Source organism: Schistocerca americana, chromosome 6 (assembly GCF_021461395.2).
Source record: "Schistocerca americana isolate TAMUIC-IGC-003095 chromosome 6, iqSchAmer2.1, whole genome shotgun sequence".
Lineage (NCBI taxonomy): Eukaryota > Metazoa > Arthropoda > Insecta > Orthoptera > Acrididae > Schistocerca > Schistocerca americana.
In genome coordinates this window covers 180,526,107-180,543,599 of record NC_060124.1, presented here as the reverse complement: position 1 = coordinate 180,543,599, position 17,493 = coordinate 180,526,107, and positions in this window count along the sequence as shown.

The window sequence follows — 17,493 nt, the reverse complement described above, 5'->3', positions numbered from 1 at the left end:
CGTTAACTTGAGTACCACACTGCAGTGTGTGTTCATGTATAGAGGTTGCCACAGCCACAGTGTCAGCAGGTGGAGGGGGAACAAATACTGCTGTCCCAAACCGATGCTGCGGCGAGGCCTCTGGGCGCACGCGTTTGAAGACCTGTCTTGGAGACAGTTATCTGAAGTGAAAAGAATTACTGTCCCTCCAACTTAAATTCGAACGTAACAACCCCAATTTTATGGATTTCTGTCATCTTGCCTACTTTCTAACTTGATTAAATGGAAAATGTCAAAATTACTTCATTCACCCCATAGGTTGTCCTCCACGAAAGTAAAACATTGGAAGTGGCCGTTGAGAAAATTAATCTTATTACATAAAATGATTAATTCAGTTTAATGATTTCTAATTAATTGGAAGTGAGGTCCGCGATTGCTATCAACTAACTCGGTACTTTGCAATCAGCTCGATACTGTTATTCTATTTCTTTGTGATGGGGACTGGACTGAACAGCATCTGTGGGTCCATGCTACAACATTCGCGTTAGCTGAACAATAGGCAAACACAGTGGATGCACGGATCAAATGTAGGTATGAACGGACTGTGCTATGAACTGCCCATTGGAACACCGAATTTAAAAGCAACACTAGGCACCCCAATTGATCCTGAGAATGCGGCAGAACATGAATATAACAAGGGTGAATCAGGATTTTGAAAATGCAGTGTGAAAGGTATAAGACACTGCTAAACAACAACAAAATTATGAGTATACTGGAGCGCACTAACAGTACAAAGCTACGGTTAATGTGACGCAAAATAACGAAACGCAAGGGAAATTCACTCCAGATTAATCGTAACTGATCTTCGTAACTTGTCGTGAAAACGTCATACTACTACGGCACTGACATTCTCAGTGGCAATGCTTTCTCCATTTTTTTATTGAATTAAGTAAGACCACGGTTGGGTACGAAAGTTTCCAGTTTAGCATACAGTACCCAGAATATATTTTTACACCACGCTCGTGTAATAATGTCTGGCTAAACTTAAGTTTCATACCTGCACAGTTTTACTTAAAAAAGTAATCTTAATAATGAGAGGAAACAACATTCTTAACATAGTAAAATAGCGATACACCTCTGTAGACAGAATGTGATGGAGATGAGACATCGTCAGATAATTGGAACCGAATGTGAGTGCCTTTATAAAATCTCTGTGTCGTGAGAGCGAGAAAACAGGCGTGGTCCTCTTTGGATTAGTCTTAATAACAGGAAAAAGGGTTATCGGATTATTCTTATGAGTCAGTGTGAAAGCTGGTGTATGTACAATCTAGATTTTGCATCCGAATCAACAACGGATCGTGCTATTGGCACCTAATACAAAAACTGACAATACGCGTGAAAAAAAAGAGAGAAAACCACAATTAGACAGTCAAATAACCCACCTATCTGATTGATCATCTGATTAAAAGTGTTTTATTATTGCCTAAGTTACAACGATTAGAAAGATAACACAGGTCTTCTGCTATCTCCAATTTAGAAACCACGGAGTCCTTGGGAATTAATTTCATTATCCAACAATTACCCATAAACGTATGTTTTAGCAATGTGGGCATCCAGTTTAATTGATACGCGTTAAAAATTTCTTTAAATTTTTTTTTACACTACTAAACTTCTATTGGAAACTGCATTAGCTGTCGCTACTCCTTTACTACATGGCTATACACGACCGGTTTCGCGATATTGTAGTTGCTTCTGCAGGTACAAAAGATCTAGTAAATAAATAATACAGAAATGTGAGGTATTTCAAAACACGAAAAGAGGGAGTGAAACACTCACACAGCTAATTTATCGTTAAGCCTTTGAAACAGTGTGGTCTCCCAATTTCGAATGGCACTTGTCATTAAAATTGCGAATTAAAAAAGATAGTGGGTCATCTAGAAAAAGAAGATCAGTGGTAGTTGGAGGAAACACTGCAAGCCACCTTTTTAGACCCAAACGGAACATGTCATAAGAACCTGAAACACTGTGTGGATGTAACGTAGGCTGAAGCGAAAGAATGATGGCTGAGCAGACTAGTAAAATCGGTGTAGCCAGCAAGAAGTCACATGCAGTAACCGTGACTATGCCTACACTGGGAAGGTCACCCCACCGCATGAGCTACGGTCGCAGGTTCGAATCCTGCCTTGGGCATAGATGTGTGTGATGTCCTTAGGTTGGTTAGGTTTAAGTAGTTCTAAGTTCTATGGAACGTATGACCTCAGAAGTTAAGTCCCATAGTGCTCAGAGCCATTTAGCCACCGCATGAAGATGTAGACATGGTAAGTATTGAGAAAACTCACGTTGAGTAATGCTCCGCGAGAGGAGAAGTGAGAAATAGTGGAATACCTTGTTAGACGGTGCAAAAGCGGCGCGGAAGTAACACTGCTACATTTTTACATCTTATTATTAGTTTTTAGGTTTAATTAGTATTTTATGTTAGAAGAAAATCTTTTTGTTTCACTATGTTTCTCATGTTATTCCCATCAGAATTTTTAATAATTTTTAGCAGTTTCTTAATAAATTTTAATAATTTTGATGAACCTCATTTTTAAGGTAATTTTGTAATTTTCTCATTATTTGTGATTCAATAAAATAATTTTAAACTATTCTATCGCAGCAATTTTCACTATACTGACGTAATTTCATGATTTGATGTTAGTTACTTTCATGTTGTATGGATCATTTTGCTCGATAAATCATCATGATGTGGAACGAGTCATTTTACATTCATATTGCAAATTAATTGTACAACTGTTTGTGCTCCTAACATCACCATGCAACTTTTTTCCCAAAATGAAAACAAGATATTCAAATTGAGTTAGTAATTCCTACCCATCACCTTTTACACATTACAAACATAGCAATTCTTCTACAGGTAGAAGGAGTCGTCAAGGAGAAACTTTTTCAATTTATTTTCAAATTTTACCTTAATGTCTGTTAGATGTTTTATATCACTGGGTAAGTGCTCAAAAATTTTTGCTACAGCATTGTGCACCCCTTTCTATGCTTAAGACAAACTTAATGTTGAGTAATGAATGTCATTTTTTCTTCTAGTATTGTAATTATGTACCTCATTGTTCCTTTTGAAGTGTAGTTATTATTTACAACAAATTTCATGAGGAAATAAATGTACTGTGAAACAGCAGTCAGAATGCCCAACTTCTTAAACAGATGTCTACAAGATGATCACAGGTGAACACCACATATTATTCTTACAGCACGTTTTTGCCAATGGAGACCTTCTATCTTACAAGATGAGTTACCACAGAACATTATTCCATATACATAACTGAATGAAAATAAGCAAAATATATCAAGTTACTGATTTCTCTCTCCCCAAAATTTGCTATGATTCTAAGTGCAAATGTGGTTGAACTAGGTTGTGTTAGGAATTACAAAATGTGTTTTTTTCTGGTTTACATTCTGATCAATATGGACCCCTAAGAATTTTGAAGTTTCCACCCAAAGCATTATTTCATCAAATGTGTTACACTTATCACTGTTGCAGCACCTCCAGAGATGCAGAACTGAATATGATGCGTCTTTGTGAGATTCAGCGTGAGACCATTTGCAGAAAACCAGTCAATGATAATTTTGAGAACGTTGTTCATCATTTCCTCCATTGCAGTGTGCATGCTGGGAGTGATTACAACACTGGTCTCATCTGAAAAAATAACTAATTCTGCTTGTTGTACATCAGACGGTAGATCATTTACTTATATCAGAAACAGTAGTGCACCTAAGATTGAGCCTTGGGGAACCCCATATGCGATTTTTGTTTCAGTCAGAATTATGTCCCTAACCCACCAGGTTAGCTGCGAACACTAATGCACTGCTTCCTGGACTTGGGTAGGCTCACCAGCCCCGGATCGAATCCGCCCGGCCGATTACCAACTTCAGCCACTGTGCTGGCCAACCTGGATGTGGTTTTTAGGCATTTTTCCACATTCCACTAGGTGAATACTGGACTTGTCCCCATGTTCTGCCTCAGTTACATGACTCTCAGACATCTGAACACATCCACCCTATTCCATGGGTTACACTACACACAGACAGCTGGGGCACAGTAATTCCATCCTGGGGGGTGTGGGGTGGTGGCAGGAAGGGAATCCGGCCACTCCTTAAAATTAACCTTGCCAAGTCCGTTATAACTATGCCGACCCTGCGAAACCGCGGGACAAGACGCCAGGAAAAGCAAAAAAAGGAAGAAAGAATTATGTCCCAGGATTCTGTTGGCTGAATTACTACTAGGTTAAACGTTTTGCATTCCTTTGGTTCGATATGACTTACAACGATTTTGTTTCTTAATTACTTATGCTCTATTTCTTCTATCTAGACATTTCTATCTGTTTATGTATCAGCTACCAAGCTCTTCTATAGGAACGTAGCAATGTTACTTCCGTGCCACTTTCGCATCCTCTATCGACACATTCTACTTCTTCTCATTACTCCTCTGGGCACATTGCCCAGCGTCAGTTTTCCCCAACATTTTGCCATTTACTACACCTTCATGCGTTGGTGTAACCTTCCTGCAATTGGTATAGTACGATCACTACATGTGGCTTCTCGCTGGTTGCACTGGTTTTGCAGCATTTATGAGCCATCTTTCCTTTCCTTTAGCGAAGTTAATCTCCCCACAGTGTTTTGGTTTCTTACACTATGTCCTTCCTAGGTCTAAAACCGTGACTTGCAGTGTTCAGCTACATGGCCAGCAACCACCAACTCTTGGTTTTCTTTTTCTTGATGACTCACCATTCAATTTAATGGGCACTATTGAGAAGTGCCATCCACACTTTGGAGACTGAACTGTTTCAATGGCCCAACGTTAAATTAGGTATACGAGTATTTCACTTCCTCTTTTCCTGGCCTGGATATACCACATTTCTGTATTATTAATTTGCTCCTAATTCATATCTTATGGCTGTTTACAGTGTTCACCTGAAGATAAGATACAATGTCACGGAACTTTTGCGCATAGTCTTTGAATAAGGAAGTATCAACAGTTAATGTGGCATTCAAAACTCTTAGATAAGTTCATCAACCACTATTAGAAGTTGGTTCACGCTGCATGAAATCAGCTACAACGTTATAAAATTTCCTAATAGGTGTAAATAGTCATAGACACTTACTTGTAACTGACACCAGCAGCTCTGTACCAAAGAATGCAACGTAAATGTTAACATGTTAAGAAACATACTTCTAATCACCAAACTTAAACTGTAGTTTCAATATTAAAAATATAAAACGGCTTACACTTTATTTTGAAATATTAGTATCGCCAGTTCAGGTACAGTCTGCAGCTCATGATCTCGTGGCTAGCTTTGTTACCTCTCAATCAAGGGGTCCCAGGTTCGATTCCTGGCTGGGTTGGGGATTTTCTCTGCCCAGGGGCTGGGTGTTTGTGTTGTTCTCATCATTTCATCATCACTTTCATTATTCGTGACAGTGGCTAGACTGGACTGTAACAGAAATTGAACTGTGAAATAATTGGGGCTTTGTACGGGCGCTGATGACTGCACAATTGAGCTGCAACAAACCAAACATCATCATCATCAAACATCAGTTCAGGTACAATAAAAAATAATCAGACCCTTATTAATGCTTCTCAGAATTGTCACCTACTAACAAAATGAGCGAACCTCATCATGAAACTGATGTTAGTGTAAATAGAGGGTCACTGCCAATAACAGCAGAAAATGTGCTGACAATAGCATCAGTGTCTTCTTATTTTTACTGGCACAGCAGTGTCATATCACAGCTTACACAATTGCACATGTTGTAAACAGGGTCACTGTCAACATGTGTGAAGGTTAGGGATGGGTGGCCCAGCACCCACTGCTCTCAGTCAACTGCTCTTTCTATGTTTAGCTGGCATCAGTAGTTCCTGGAATTCTGTAGACATGTTCCAAGGCCAGGCAGAGGGAGTTGGAGAACTTCTGCACACCTGCACCTCGCACCACCTCAGAACCGGCCGTCATCGCATCAGGCCATATGTGCCACACCCATTCTGGGAATCCGGACATCAGATTCAGCATTTTCTCACCATTCCCAAAATACAGACAACATCACATCTGGTTCTTAGGCAATTGTAACTGCTGTATTTCGCCAACATCATGATCAGCATTTTCATATCACCAAGGTCTCACCCCAGCAGCAGCCCACACACCGGCCCCTGCACCGCTGCCCCTGCTGCACACCCATGCATACATAGCTAATGGCATGCCATGTAGCTGCTGAGTTCGCAGTTTTGTGTGTATCTAGTGTAGCGTTAACATAGTTGTTACATTCGCATTTTTCATGGAGGTTAGAGTCAATTGTAGTTTGCACATGTGGCATTCGTCTGCTCACAGTGCTACATTCAAGCTTTCACGGGAGCGAGAGTGGACTGTGGTTCGCACATACATGCAACATGAGGTGATTGGTGAGCACACTCGCACTTACCGCTTATTACTCGGAATCTGCCCTGACTTACCCCTACTTCAGAGCCAATTGCATTCAATGCAGGTTTCCCACCACTGTATTTTAGAGAAGCTGTGATCTGATGATGTCATAAGAATACTTTAAAATGTAAAACTCATATCGCCAGTGCAAACTATCGTTTATATGATTTCTGTACATACACCTAGGTAACATATGTTCAATTGATGTGAGACTTGCATTGAACAAAGAAGAATTTTACAAGTCTATTTCTTAGAATTTTAGAAAAGGATGTGAGACAACAACCATACAGGAGTATGATAGGTATAAAACAGCCAACTAGATTCAACAAAATTCTACTTTTGCCAGTTTTCAATGCCGACTATGGGTGTCATTATCAGAAAATCTACAGTTACCTAAAAAGATTGTAAATAAACATTAAAATAGAGAAAAGCAAAGGAATAAACTATATTTACTCTAAACAGATTTTAAGAAGATGTAATTGATGATCGTATTTAAGAGCAATAATACAACACATAAAATGCATCTTGAAAAATTTAATATTACAACCTCATGAAATTAAAGACATTGAAAACATCCTGCCCACTATCTAGATATATATATAATCAGTACCGAGCAACTACTAATCATTTCAGTCTGAACAGCAACAGCCATTAAACGATCCATGCAAGCCAACAGTGATGGAACTGGTAAGCATGCTCATTTATCAGTTCTACATGATTTTCCCAAATCTGGCCATCCTGATTTAGGTTTTCCTTGATTTCCCTAAATCACTCCAGGCAAATGCCGGGATGGTTCCTCTGAAAGGGCACGGCCAACTTCCTTCCACATCCTTCCCTAAACCGATGAGACCGATGACCACGCAGTCTGGTCTCCTTGCCCAAACAACCAACCAACCATCTACATGATTTGTTTCTGTGACATCATTGTTTCTCAGTGATCAGATCATGGCTGCCCTCAAAGTAGATTTATGGGAAAATGATTTTGATCTAGATTCTGTAATGTGCAAATGATATATGCAGTTCTCAACCCAAAGTCGCTGGCGTTTGCTCCAATTATGGACAACTGAAAGTAATACTATTTTTGCCTATTCTACAGATTTGATTTTTTTAGACTTGAATGTAATACTTATGATGTACGTTTACTTCAGATGCATTTGACTGAGACATAGGTGGAGATGTGTATGATCAATTGGAGCATAAACTACTGGAAAATACATGCAACATACAAAATAATGGTGAGTGGATAAAACCATATATCGTTGGCGAACCTCAATGTAAGTATCAGAAATTATGATTATTGTTATTAACGGCAGATATCTACACTATGTAATCAAAAGTACCCTGACACCCCCCCCCCCCTCCCAAAACACACGTTTTGCATATTAGGTACATTGTGCTGACAAGTACTCTATATCAGCGATCGCAGTAGTCAATAGACATCGTGAGAGAGCAGAACGGGGCACTCCGTGGAAATCACAGACTTCGAACGTGGTCAGGTGATTGGTTGTCACTTGTGTCATACGTCTGTAGCGAGATTTCCACACTCCCAAACATCCCTAGGTCCACTGTTTACGCTGTGGTAGTGAAGGATCACGTACAAAACAAAAGCGTACAGGCCGACCTTGTCTGTTGACTGACAGAGACCGCCGACAGTTCAAGAGGGTAGTAATGTGTGATAGACAGACATCTATCCAGACCATCAGACAGGAGTTCCAAACTGCATAAGGATCCACTGCCGGGGAATGCCAAACGATGCCTCGCTTGTTGTAAGGAGTGTAACCATTGGAAGATTGAACAGTGGAAAAACGTTGTGTGGAGTGACGAACCATGGTACACATTATGGCGATCCGATAGCAGGGTGTGGGTCTGGCGAATGCCCGGTGAACGTCATCTGCCAGCGTGTGAAGTGCCAACAGTAAAATTCGGAGGCGGTGGTGTTACGGTATGATCGTGTTTTTCATGGAGAGGGCTTGCACCCCTTGTTGCTTTGCGTGGCGCAAGCGTGCATAGATGTTTCAAGAACCTTCTTCCTTCCCACAGTTGAAGAGCAATTTGGGGATGGCGATTGCATCTTTCTACACGATGGAGCACCTGTTCATAATGCATGGCCAATGATGGAGTGGTTATACGACAATAACATCCATGTAATGGATTGGCCCGCACAGAGTCCTGACCTGAATCCTATAGAACACCTTTGGGATATTCTGGAAAGCAAATCTCGTGCCAGCCCTCACCTACCGACATCGATATCTCTCCTCAGTGCAGCACTCCGTGAAGAATGGGCTGCCATTCTCCAAGAAACATTAAAGCACCCGATTGAACACATTGTAACAACAACAACTGTACATATAATAATTTTTTCTTCTGATTTTCGATACATTAGTGTAAGCGATGTTCTGATTTCATTTCTTTTTTCTTTTCATGTCATTATGTTAAAGAAACTGTAAACAATTTTCGATGTGAATATTAATGTTTATGACAAATTGCAAGCAATATTATAACAAAATGGAAATGTAAGAAATGTTGAAACTGTTGTAAGATGTTAAAGTTGTAATTGTGCGCCTGGTCCATACGTAGGCAATGTATTAGCATATGTAGAATGCAAAACCTTTGGTGAATACCCTGTCAGTAGGGGAGCGGTAAAAGGTGGATGGCAGGCGAGCACGGGAAAATGCACGCGGGCGCGGCACGGCATAACGGGCTCAGCAGTAGTAGTCGTAGTTGGGCATCGGTCTGAGTAACGCGTTCTGGATCGAGGAGGCTCTCCTGGAAAACGTGATTTCGTTGAGCCTGCTGGACCGACGCCTATACAGCATGGCAAAATTCCATAGGCATTAAATGTAAAAATATTGCGACGCTATGAAGAAGTAAAGTGCCGATACATCAAGAGCCATAGCTGTGATTGTATGTGTGCTCTGCACCTCGCCATCTCGCCGCCCGCCAACCGCCGCATCGATACGAACAGGTTGAAACTTTTAATACTGTATTCGTGTGGACCAGTGTTACTTTTGTTCCTGACTGTTCAATAACAACTAAACTTTTACCAGAACTGTCCTATCATTTAATTATCCTCATCACTAACCTAGATAGGGTCCTTTCCACATGTTGTGCAATCCGAGTGTCCCGAGATGAAGAATTAAAATTTTATGTTAATAATAATTACCTGCAGACCTAGCTATGTTAGAATGATGTTTAAAGCACTTTGTTGTTAATGAAATAATAGACAAATAATATAGGTCTGACAAAGTTGGAAGATAATGTTGAAATTGGTTTAGTAATGAAGTTTAATTAATTTGAGACAAAAATGTGACAAAAATATGATAAAAAGAGTAGTAATTCATATATTGGAAATCTTGAGTGCTTAATGCTTTCAATAGTTAATAGTTTCAATACAGGGATCATAACAGTTTCAGGGTCCCCCCCTTTTTCTTTTCTATTCATTTAAATTCATTTAAATTTTGACGTGTACTGAACTGATTTGACCAGCAAAGTTAAAGTCAATATAAAACCAAAATTTATTAGTGTTTTACCTTTTTCAAAATTGATATTGTATGTGTGTTTCGAAAGTGCTGTTTCTAGGGTAACCTATGCCTGATGTTAATCAGATCAATAGACAGTACGAAGTTTGTAGTAAACATTATAGTGTATTGTTGTGTATTTATGGCTTGTCCATATTAGTACAGAAAGTGAAATCATTAGTTCTGTAAATTTTCTGGTTCTAAAATTTACCATAGTATGCAGTGTTATTACGTGCTGTTTTGTATGAACGTACTTCAACTTCCACTGGGAAGAAACTCAGTTAATGCCTAATTAGGCTGGCGAGCGTATTATTAACAATTTGGTAGCATCTGATGTGTTGTTTCTTGTCCGTCCTAACGTGTAGTTGCACTTCAGACTTGCTTGACGTATCATTGTTGTTACTGAGTGGGTGAAAGTCTGATTTTGCCTCCATTCAGGTACACGCGGTCAACATATATACCAAAATCCTTTCTCATAAGGTGAAGCCCGTTAACTTACCATAGTACAGGCTTTAATAAGTATCGTGCGCAGTAGCGTAGTGTTACAACATGCCTGCGAAAGTGTGGGCTATCATCCAGGCTAAGAGTGGGCCAACACTGTATTGAGTTGCAGCATTACCAATGGAGAGGGCCACGAACTTGTAAGTCATTTTCAGCCAGGCGTCTGGATACTTTTGATCACAGAATGTATGTCTAAAGCGTGTGTGTGTAGAATACTTATCAGTTCTCCTTTTTGTGTAGGAGTAGTAATGCCATATGGAGCTTGTTTTACTGCATCATGAGTAGCATGAACACCACTGCTGTACCCTTCTGCCATCAACGTCTATGTCAATTTGTATGGGCGAGGAAGAGTTGTAAGTAGGCTGTTTATGTTTTCTTATTGACAACGTTACGTAGCGCTCTGTATGAAAATCACTGGCTGTGCTGTGTGTAGTCTGTGGCTAGTTTGCATTGTTGTCTGCCATTGTAGTGTTGGGCAGTTGGCTGTGAACAGCGCGTAGCGTTGCGCAGTTGGAGGTGAGCCGCCAGAAGTGGTGGATGTGGGGAGAGAGATGGCGGAGTTTTGAAATATGTAAGACTGGATGTCAATTATGACTATTAAGGTAAATACATTGCTTGTTCTCTGTCAAAATCTTTCATTTGCTAACTATGCATATCAGTAGTTAGTGCCTTCAGTAGTTTGAATCTTTTATTTAGCTGGCAGTAGTGGCGCTCACTGTATTGCAGTAGTTCGAGTAACGAAGATTTTTGTGAGGTAAGTGATTTGTGAAAGGTATAGATTAATGTTAGTCAGGGCCATTATTTTGTAGGGATTTTTGAAAGTGAGATTGCGTTGCGCTAAAAATATAGTGTGTCAGTTTAAGCACAGTCGTATATAAATGTTCAAAGGGGACGTTTCATATGTCGAGCCTTAGCCGAGGATACCTCACTGGAATCTTCTGATTTTTTCTTGTAGTTTTTGTAATTAATGTAGCTATTGTTTATTGCTAGCGCGTAATTATAGAGAGAATTTCCTTTGTAGTTGCAGTCTTTCATTGTTGTACAGTAAAACAGGTGTGGCACGCATGTAGATTTTCACCAAGTATGTCCAGCTGCAATTAACTACATATTATTTTCAGTGCTATGTTAATGTGTTCTCTTATTTTTGCTCTTCAAATTGTGTTTTTCTGTGTTGTCGTGTGAAATATTGTGACAATAATGGCGTGTGAAAAACGTAATACTAGGCTCCAAAGTAAACTGAGAAATGACAGTGAAGTCGAAAGCAGTGTGTTAGTGCCACCATATAATGAATTAACTAATATTCAAAGTAGTAATTTGGTAACTGTGCATAGGGAAATGGAGTGGGCGTCAAATAATGGTGTAGACAGTGAAACAGGTAGTGAACAGGGAAGCATTATCGATCGATCGGTCGGCAACAGCTCGCCTCAGGAATCGGGAATGACAGAACACAATATTGCAAATACTGTAGACTCAGGTTTTGGGTTCTCACCGTTTTCTCAAATGAGTAAAGACACATTTTCCGCTAGTCAAAATGTGAATGCTGCCGGTGGAAATTCACTGCCGAAAAGCACTGAGGAACTTGTTTCAGACACCAGTGCATTGTTATTACAATTAATGCAACAAATGGGACAAAAGCTTCAAAAGTTAGACACAATGGAACAACACCAGAGACAAACACAGCAACAGTGAGACACAATGGAACAAAATCTTCAAAAGTTAGACACAATGGAACAAAATCAGAGACAAACACAGCAAAAGTTTCAAAAGTTAAACACAATGGAACAAAATCTTCGGAAGTTAGACACCATGCTTGAACAAACACGTGAAGATTTAACTACTGAGTTACATAACATTGAATCGAAATGTCAAAAAGTCTGTAATGACGTAAAAACACAAATTTGTGAGCATTTTCAACCTATTTTTTCGCGGCAAGAAAATGCATTACAGAATCACGAAGCAGCCATAAAAGAACTGCAAACTATTGTTCATGAGACCTTGCAAGCTGAAATTGACTCAGTTGCATCTACCGATTTGGTTACGCAACTTGCAAGAACTCAGGAAAACTTAAAGGACACAGTAGATACTCTGAAAATTGGTTCAGAAAGACACATGGAGGAAATAAGTTCATTATCATAAAAAGTAGTTGAACTTTCGGATCAGCTAAATAATTTATCTACGAAGGTAGATGATAATCTGAATGACACAAAACCGGTAGTCTAATGACAAAGAAGAATGAGAACCAATTAGGAAATTCAAACAAAATCAGAATCAAATTAATACGCAACACCAAAGAGAAATCCGGGAAGTACAAGATCAGCTGACACAGGTAATACAAGAATGACGTATTTCAGAGGACACTCGCGCCCCAATACGAAAAGAGGGACATAGAAATACGGAACAGCCACAAAATAATAACATAGCGCATTTCGGAAATTATGAAAGAAATTGGCATTGTGCACCGAATTTTGAAATGGAACCGCCGAAACGACGTAACAATGACCGATATGCGACTCGCCGACATGATGACTTTGACTATAAGCTGTTCATTACTACACGTAAATTTAAAACATTTAAGAATTCTGGCAACGACATTCATCCACAAGCGTGGCTCCATCAATTCTGTCATTGTTTTTCTCCCAACTGGTCATTAGAGCACAGATTAGAATTTGTGTGTGGCTATTTAGAGAATGAACCAGCTGTAAGAATGCGATCTGTCATTCACGATTGTCACAGTGAAGGAGAATTTTATCATGCCTTCCTCTCAGCATATTGGTCTCAAGCTACACAAGACCGAGTAAAACATAGCATCATAATGATGAAACATTTCGAACAATCTGAATTTTCATCTTGTGAAATATTTTGAAGGCATTTTGCACAAGAATCAGTACCTGTCAAACCCAATCAGCCCCTCAGAACTCATCCGCATTTGCTTAATCAAATTGCCTGAACATTTACGACATATTATTTTGGCAGGACGTTGCAAAGACGACATTGAAGCTTTTCAGGGACACTTACAAGAATTAGAAATTGACACTGACAATCGCGGAACGCGAAAACAGGAACACAACAATTACAGGTCACATCCGCCGCAATTCCGCGATGAAAGAAACAATAACTGGACGTGGCAAGGCTGTTCTCACAACACAAATCGTGACCAAAACAGACACCACCCATATGACAACCGTTGGCAGAGTAGTAATAATTACAGGGAAAGATCACCTCTCCGCAGTAATGAGTATCACAGAGACAATCAGAGAAACAGACAATATGGGAACCAAAATAAATATTATAAGGGGAGACAGAATAACTTTAGACGCAACGGTCCAGCACAGTTACGATTCAGGGAGAAATTCTCCACCACGTGACCGACAAGAAAGAAACTATGGAATCTACCGACATGACGACAGACGATATGATCGTAACGACAGACCTGAATTGCATCAGAGCTGGCGGGATTCAAACAGAGCAGGGCCCTCTCGACAAGGTGAATTTGTAGAAGTTAGGTCTCCAAATCCCAATAACGACGCGCGCCAACAAAGAGACAATAGGCATTGACTCATACCGCTGGCAGCCACAAAACGTACGTATGAAACTGACGATGCAGCTGCCGTAGCTAGTAATTACGTAAAAATGGAAGACATTAGGGACATCTTACTCCAGGAACACGATGTAAAACATAACAACATTGCATATCCTGTGATTCACATTACAGTAAATGACGTAAAATTTACTGCAGTACTTGACTCTGGCAGTCCCATTTCAGTAATTAGTGAAACAGCCTTTAGCAAATGCAACAAATCGAACGATTGCCCCACACTTCTGTTACGTAAGATTAAATTACAAGGTGCAATCGTTGGAAAAAGTGTAGATGTACGCCAACAAACCAACTTAGAATTCTTTTGTCAAAGCCACAGCTTCTCTGTGATCTTTCTTATTGTTCCATTATTGTCGACGGAAATTATACTGGGAGTAGACTTTTTGAATGAATACAAAGCAATCTTAAACTTTCACGATGCTGAAATAAGTTTAGAGAAAGAGGGTAAGTCAATAGCTTTGAAATTTGAAAATTGGCTCTCAAACCATGACGAGGAAATAAATCGGCTTTACCTTCTGTTAGACAACAGTTCGGAATTTTCTACGGAACTAGACACTAACAATCACTCTACAAGTACTGACAGGGATGATATCGACGACACATTTGATACTAATGAGTTAATTCAGAATAAAATTCAAACAATTGAGAATTGTAATGACACTGATATGCAGGACCTTTTTGAGATTTTACAAGCACATTCCACAGTTTTTACTCACAAAACAGGAACAATCAAGGGATTTTAATACCAATTTCGTGTTCGTGAGCATACTAAATTTTGAGTTAGACCATACGTAATTCTGGCACATTATAGGGACCGTATTAGAACAGAAATACAATCTATGCTTGACGAGGGCATTATTGAGCCTGCAGTAAACTCACACAACAATCCATTACATGTTGTTGAGAAAAAAAATGAATCGATCAGGCTTGTCTTAGATTCGAGACAAATCAATACTATCATTATTCCTGAAACAGACAGGCCGCAAACGTTGGAAGAACTTCTTCAAAATTTTAATGGTGTAAAAGTGTTGTCTTCCATTGATCTCAGATCCAGTTTTAATCAGATCTAACTTCATCCAGAATGTAGAAAATACACAGCTTTCCTTTGTTTCGGCGTTTGTTATCAGTTTCGGAAATTTCCTTTTGGTTTGAACATTTCTTCGGCAGCATTCATTTGTGGGCTAAATTCCATATTACCTGTTTTCTTAAAACGTCATATCACCTTATATGGGGACGATATTCTAATAGCAGAAGCTTCATGGGAACAACATAATCGCATCCGCAACAGTTTGTTACGTATTTTTGCAGAATCTGGAATTACAGTTAACTTGGAAAAGTCTGAATTCGGTAGGTCAAAGGTGAGGTTTTTGGGACATAATATTGCTTCTGAAGGCATTCAGCCGGATCCTGAAAAGTTAGAAGCAATCAGAGCCATTCCAGTTCCATCCACAAAAAACAAGTCCGCAGTTTTCTAGGTCTCGTAAATTTTTACCATCGTCTTCTGAATATGCAAATTCTTTTTACACCAAAACTTTGTTCTCTCACTAGAAAAAATACTATTTGGAACTGGGACGAACAATAACAGTTGGAATTCAATTCTTTGAAAGAAGCGTTACTTAACGCGCCAATACTAGTTCATCCAGATCTGTCACAAGATTTCTGCCTTAGCACGGATTCTTCTAAAGTCGGTCTTGGTGCCCATTTATTTCAAGAAGCCATAGAAAATGACACTACCGTTCAGAATACCATTGCTTTTGCTAGCCGAGTGCTAACAAAATCTGAAAAAAATTATTCCGTTACTGAATTAGAAGCTTTAGCTATCGTTTGGGCATTTAACAAATTCCGTTTCTTTCTTTCTGGTAAGCACGTAAAAGTATACAGTGATCATCGTGCATTACAATTTCTTATGTCTTCAAAATTAAATCATGACAGGTTAAAACGTTGGGCATTGTTTCTGCAAGAATTCCACTTCACAATAGTCTACATTCACGGCAAGGAGAACATTGTTGCGGACGCACTGTCACGCGCACCGGCTGGGCTTGAGAAAAGTAACACAGAAGGCAACCTCGAAAAAAGTTTCAGTATTCTTTACATTCAGAAAGTCGCCTTTGAAAACTTCATCACCACATCTTTAAAGGACATTGCTCATGAACGAGATATGGATCCGATTTGGAAAGACATCAAAAGTAAGTGGCATGAAAAGACACACACACTGATTCGGCATTATTATCTGGTGAGAAACAACATACTGTTCAAACGCTGCACTGTTGATGACAAGCTATGTGTTTTTTGCATTCCAGATGATTTTGTTAATAAGTTCATTTGGTACATTCATTTCAGCTACGCACATTTTGGTCCACGAAAATGTTATCATATTCTTCGGACGACTTGTTATTTTAACAATATGGAAAAGAGAATTCGAAGAGTCTTGTCTATTTGTAAACTTTGTCAAAAGGCGAAACCATCTACTATCTCCCATCGTGCTCCGCTGTTTCCTATCATTTCTTCTAAATTAAAAGAATTTGCTGCTGTTGATCTCTTGGGACCTCTTGTCAGAACATCTAATGGATTTTCGTACGTTCTAGTCGCTGTTGAACTTACTTCAAAATTTGTTTCTTTCACTCCGTTACGTAAAGCCACTGGACGGTCTGTATCTAACACCTTTGTTAAAAATTTCTTACGTGAAGTTGGCCACGTTGCTAAAGTCATTTCAGATAACGGTCCGCAATTCAGATCTGCTGTTTGGTCACGCATGCTTCGGAATCATAAAATCAAACCTGTTTTTATTTCATTGTACTCACCACATTGTAACCCCTCCGAACGGATTATGAAAGAAATCAATAAGCTTTGCAGACTTTATTGTCACAGAAAGCATCAGCATAGGGACAGATATTTACACTTATTTCAAAACGTGCTGAATGAAATGCCTCATGACTCCACTGCTTTACCACCTACTCTTGTACTGAAGAATGAAGAACCACCGAACAGAATCAGAGAGCTTGTACCTTTCCCGAATACACGTAAACTTCGACACAAAGACATAATTGACTTGGCTCTTAAAAATATAAAATCTGCAGCAGACAAAAGGAGTAAACTACACGGTAAAGCAAATGCAAAGAAATTATATATTGGTCAGAAAGTTCTCATTAAAGCTCATTCATTGTCACATAAGAAGAAACACTTGAGTCACAAATTCTTTCTAGTTTACAATGGACCTTACAGAATCCGACGTATACCACATGATAATTGCGTTGAAGTTGAAACTCTGCGTACTAGGAAGAGTAAAGGTTTACACCACATTTCACATGTAAAACCGTTTATTGAAAGATAATCTGCTTTTTAACTTTGTCTTTGCCATAAAACTCTTCACTTCACATTTCTAGAATGCATTGTCAGACTTAGAAACTGTTACCAAGCAACA